Raw genomic sequence first — 6,237 nt, 5'->3', positions numbered from 1 at the left:
CCAGGGGGGTTATGAATATGATAAATATTTAAACTATATCTTTCAGTATTTTTTAAAATATTGAAACAGCAGTGTATATGCTTACAAAATTTATGTGAATGACTATATGAGATAATATTTTATATATTTATGGAAGGTAAAATAAAATTTCCACCATAAAGAAATATTTTCCTAACCGTAAATATTGCCAGCTAACCAACAGGGATTGAACACCATGTTGGAACAAAAATAGTCCAGAACCACACTTTCAAAGTTGAGCACCTGCTGTAAAATAACCATCTGTGATTAACTGTAATTTAATTATGAATTCATTCCTTTTGTGTACACTGGAAGGATCTCATAGGTCTTCCCCAGTTGGTCAACAATCAACCTCTGGCATTTTGTAAGGAAACTTGCATATTCTCTCAATAGCACCTGCTAACTCTATCTCATTGCAAATTTTGTAAAGAGCTTCTGGGATTTTATGGCGGCATTGATAGGCAAATAAATTATTAAACTTGGAATCAAAAGCTCCATTAATTAATCATCTGCCTTAGAAGGCTGATGCCCTCAGCTTTAGGATAAAGTTGGTGTTTACCTTCAAGTCATATGGTAACTTCAGATATTTAATGGAATAATTCAGGTAGTCAAATACTTGTGACCCATTTTAATATTTTATAAGAAGGATTTTCATCCTTTAATCCACAACTATTTACTTAATCGTGGTCTCCCTTTACAGGAATTAGATTGTGATAAAATTAAGGTGCTACATATTTTATCTTTGCATTGATTACTGATTGCCCTTTTTACTGCATATTTTTAAAATATCATATTCTTATATTACAAACTTTCTTCATTAAAATATTACTGGCCCAGGGGCACCTGGATGGCTCAGTCAGTTGAGCGTCCGACTTCGGCTCAGTTCATGATCTCATGGTTTTTGAGTTCAAGCCCTGCGTCAGGCTCTGTGCTGACAGCTCGGAGACTGGAGCCTGCTTCCGATTCTGTGTCTCCCTCCCTCTATGCTCCTCCCCGGCTCATGCTCTGTCTCTCTCTGTCTCTCAAAAATAAATAAATGTTGAAAAAAAAATTTAAATATTACTGGCCCAAAGTTTTCTATCTTCACAATAACCACGAGGTAAAACCAACTTTCCTCTGACCCAGATCACCTTCTGTAATGGCAGAGTGAAAAACTGTGCGAACTCCCTCTAAAACAAGACAATATGGTAAAAGAATTGCAATTGCACTTTCAGAAATCAAAATCTCCTCCCTATTTCTAGGTAATCTGAATAGATCTATAACGAGCAAAGAGATTCAACTAGTACAAGAGAGAGAGTGTGTCAGAGAAGAGAGAGTGAGAGAGAAATCCAGGCCTGGATGAGTTCACCAATAAATTCCTCCAAATATTTTTTAAAAGACTTAATAGCGGGGCGCCTGGGAGCCTCAGTCGGTTAAGCGGTTAAGCATCTGATTTGAGCTCAGGTCATGATCTCACAGTCTGTGAGTTCGAGCTCCGCATTGGGCTCTGTGCTGACAGCTCGGAGCCTGGAACCTGCTTCAGATTCTGTGTCTGCCTCTCTCTCGGCCCTTCCCCTGCTCATGCTCTGTCTCTCTCTGTCTCAAAAATAAATAAAAACATTAAAAAAAAAAAAGACTTAATAGGAATCTTTCACAAACTCTTCCAAAAAATAGGTAACACTTCCCAACTTATTCTATCAGGCCACTATTACTGTGATATGCAAACCAGACAAAACTACTACAAGAAAACTATATTTCACTAAATGGCAGAGAGACCTGCACATAAAGTGGAGTGCCGAGGAGCACGAGGGTGAGGAGGGTGGGAAGGGGGTGAGTCGCAGAGAGTGAAAGGGGGCGGGGCAAGGAGGGGCGGGGTGCAGGGCTCTGGCAGTGGAAAGGGTCAGGAGCTGGTCTGGAGGCCTGGGCTGCAGTCCTGCAGCGTGGCCTTGGCCTATGTGAGTAGGCATCACAAGCAAGGGCTCTGTCTAGAGAGGATCCAAGATGACCAAGGAGGAACCTCCCCCAAAAGGTTTGAATGAAACATACTTCAAAGTTATGGCACTTGATGAGTTAATTCTAAGATGGAAACAATATGAAGCCTAAGTCCAGACTCTGGAGGGCAAATACACAGATCTTAATTCTAATGATGTAACTGGCTTAAGGGAGTCTGAAGAAAACCTGAAGCTCACTGGGAAAACATCCTTTTAATGAGACTACCAACCAAGAAGAGAGATAGATGCAGGAGTGTACTACTCAAATCCAGTACCTCAAGCAAGCCCAGAAACCTAGCGATGCCCAACTGGGATCAACAAGGGTAGACCCAGGGATGAACTTGTTTTTTCCTAAAAATGAAAAGTGAGCTGTAATAGACTGAAGACAAACTGGAACAAGCCCAAAATGAAATGAGTGCCTAGAAATTCACACCTGACAGGTAAACAAATCATACTCCCCTGTCAGGATTTGGCTGAAAACCCCCAAGGAGAAAACTGTGGTGGGACAGCCAAATACTGGTTTCCACACCAAGACTCAGATTTCTTGAGCCAAAAAACGCCACATTCTTATGCTATCCAGCTTGAAATGGTTAATATAAAACTGACCAAATGAACCTTGTGTTTGAGCTTTTTTCTCTATCCTCTCCCCTTGCTTCTGAGGCCTGATGGCAATGGGACTATTCTGAAGAAATCGCCACCTCTGAAAACCCCCCCTTCTAGGACATGTAGACACCTGAGAAATGTACTGTTTGAAGAAAATAGAGGAAGAAACCGAAGTCTTAGGTCTGTGGCACACTGTATCTTCAATTTAAAGGAAAGAAACATAGAGATTTAAAGCCATGAATTGAACATGTAAAATTCCGGTAAAATGTAAAAATGGGATATGCATCACTCTTAACCTTGAGCATAGTGACTTAGAGATGCTGTATATCAGTTTTGCCAATAAGACTGTAGACTTTGTGATTCAAGTTGACTTCTGGGTCAAAACTCAAAAGAGGTGAATTTTGCCTTAAAAGCGTATATTTGCAGGGCACCTGGGTGGCTCAGTCAGTCAAGTGTCTGAGTTCAGCTCAGGTCATGATCTTGAGGTTCCTGGGTTCAAGCCCTGCATCGGTCTCTGTGCTATCAGCTCAGAGCCTGGGCCTGCTTTGGATTCTGTGTCTCTGTCTCTCTCTGCCCCTCCCTAGCTGGCTCTCTCTCTCTCTCTCTCTCTCTCTCTCTCTCTGTCTCTCTCTCTCTCTCTGTCTCTCTCTCTCCCTCATTCAAAAATAAGTAAGCATAAAAAATTTAAAAGAAAGGGTTTATTTGCTAAGAACAAATGTTAATAGTCATGAATCAAATAATAGATGTCAGTGCAAATAGTTCATATATTTAACCATTTAGTTTGGAGCTCTATATTACTTTATTGAGCCTTAAGTCAATGTCGTTTTAATCAATGATTTGTTCTTTGAATGGTTGCTAATGTTGTAGATAATCTTATTGAGGACTGTATGAACATATAGATGTGGTGTCAAACTTCAGGTTGAAACTGTTTGAAGCATTATAAAAAATTCATTTCACTACTAGATTGTGTAAGGATACTGGCTGTGATGAGACTGTTTCTTTTTTTTTTTTTCTATAGTGAAATTAGATCCTCATTCCATTCAACAGGCACATTTTGAAAGAGCATTGTTGTTGCTGTTAATGGGAGAATGGGTTTCCTTCATTGTATTTGGGCTTTTGTATTGCATTCTTGATATTAAATTAAATATGCCTTGAAAAAATACAAGAAACTACAAGACAAATATCCTTTATTATTACAAATACAGATTATCATCAGTAAAATACTGACAGACTGAATCTAGCAACATATAAAAAGGATTATACACAGTGATTAAGTGGAGTGTATCTGAGAAATGCAAAGTAGATTTAAGATACAAAAATCAATCAATGTAATCCTATATATTAATAGAACACATGATAAAAGCTATGTGATCATCTCAACAGATATGGGAAAAGCATTTGAAAAATTCTGTGCGTTTTCATGATAAAACTATTTAACAACTAGGAATACATTCGAATCCTCCAAGTCTGATAAAGTAATTTGTAAGACATTCACAACTAACAGGGTATTTAATGAAGAAAGGCTGAATGTTTCCTCTTAAAATAAGAAAAAGAAAAATGATGCCCATTTTTACCTCTTCCACTTAACATCTTACTGAATATTCTAGCCATGGCAATTAGGTAAGAAAAAAAATAAAATGCATCCAGATTATAAAGAAAGAAATAAAACTATTTTTATTGGTGGGTGACCCAATCTTGGATATACAAAATCCAAAGGAATGCACACACACACACACACACACACACACACACAAATTATCTGAACTATTAATGTAGTTCAGCAATGTGGCAGGATCCAAGATTGATTTACAAAAATCAGCTGTTTTTTATATGCCAGCAATTAACAATTTGAACATGAAATAAGGAAACAATTCAATTAATAACAGCAACAAAAAAATGAATAACTAGGAATAATTTTAACAGGAGAAATGCAAGGCTCACACACTGAAAATTTCAAAGCATACTGAGAAAAATTAAAGATATAAACAAGTAGAAAGACATCCTATGTTTCAAGTTTTAACATTTAAATGGCAGTTCTCCCCAAACTGATTTATAAATTCAATGCAATTCCTATGTAATTGCTGCTAATGTTTTGCACAATTGAAAAATTGATCCTAAAGTTTGTATATAAATTCAAAGGACCCAGAAAAACCAAAATTATCTTGAAAAAAAAAGAAAAATTTGGAGGACGCACATTCAATTGATACTATGAAGTTACTATAACCAAGACAGCATTGTACTGGCAAAAGGACAGACATATACATCATGAAGTAGAATTAAGAGTCAAGAAATACACCCTATATTTATGGTCAATTGATTTTTTTTAACGTTTATTTATTTTGAGACAGAGAGAGATAGAGTATGAACGGGGGAGGGTCAGAGAGAGAGGGAGACACAGAATCTGAAACAGGCTCCAGGCTCTGAGCTGTCAGCACAGAGCCCGACGCGGGGCTCGAACCCACGAACTGCGAGATCGTGACCTGAGCTGAAGTCGGATGCTTAGCCGACTGAGCCACCCAGGCACCCCTATGGTCAATTGATTTTTGACAGAGGTGCCAAGACAATTGAATGGGGAAAATAGTTTGTTCAACAAATGGTGCTGGACAACCAGATATCTACATGCAAAATAATGAATTTGGACTCATGCTTCACACAATACACAAAAATGAGCTCAAAATGAATCCTAGACCTCAATGTAACCGTTAAATATGAAAAAAAATTAAAAGTAAGCATAGAAGTAAACATCTGTGATTTTGAGTTAGGCAATAGTTTCTTATGTGTGCCACCAACTGCAAAAGTGTCAAAAGAAAAACATAGGTAAGGAATTCTTACCAGTCAATAATAAAAGACAAATCACCCATGGCACCTAGGTGGGTCAGTTGGTTGAGCATCAGACTTCAGCTCAGGTCATGATCTCATGTTTCATGAGTTTGAGCCCTACATTGGGCTCTGTACTGACAGCTCAGAACCTGAAGCCTGCTTCAGATTCTGTGTCTCCCTCTCTCTGCCCCCCCAACTTGACTCTATCTCTCTCTCAAAAATAAATAAAACATTAAAAAAGACCAATGACCCAATTCTGAAATGGACAAAGGATTTGAATCAATAATTCTCCAAATAAAATATATAAGTAGCTTATTTCATTTACCATAATGTCTCTAAGGTCCAACCAGGCAGCACATGTTAGAATGTCTTTCATTTTTGAAGATGAATAATATCCCACTGTGTGTATACACCATGTTGTTTTTTCATCCATCTCTTGAATGGATGAATCACTTGCATTACTTCCATCTTTTATGTATTTTGAATTATTCTACTATGAATAAGAGTGTATAAATATCTGTCAAAACCCTGCTTTCAATTTTTGGAGGTATGTAACCAAGTATCTGTCAAGATCCCACTTGCAATTTTGGGAGTATATAGTCTGTTCAGAAATCTATAACAAAAGACCATAAACTGGGTGGCTTAAATAAGTCATTTATTTCTTGCAATTCTGGAAGCTAAATCCAAAATCAAGACTCCGGACAATTTGGTGTCTGATAAGGGTCAGCTCCCCAGTTCATAGCTGGCTGTCTTTTCATTGTGTCCTCATATGACAAAAGGGACAAGACAGCTCTCTGGAGTCTCTTTTATAAGGCACTAGTCACGT

At 37.9% G+C, this 6,237-nt stretch overlaps 1 pseudogene; it reads left to right on the top strand.

Annotated features, from left to right (window-relative positions):
• Positions 1-1,998: 1,998 nt before the first annotated feature.
• Positions 1,999-2,432, top strand: LOC124514545 (pre-mRNA-splicing regulator WTAP-like; annotated as a pseudogene).
• Positions 2,433-6,237: the final 3,805 nt, after the last annotated feature.

The sequence above is a fragment of the Lynx rufus genome, unplaced genomic scaffold (genome assembly GCF_022079265.1).
Source record: "Lynx rufus isolate CCGP_SWC_20201006 ecotype Redwood Valley unplaced genomic scaffold, mLynRuf1.p SCAF_2, whole genome shotgun sequence".
Classification (NCBI taxonomy): Eukaryota; Metazoa; Chordata; class Mammalia; order Carnivora; family Felidae; genus Lynx; species Lynx rufus.
This window is presented reverse-complemented; position numbering and strand designations above follow the sequence as displayed.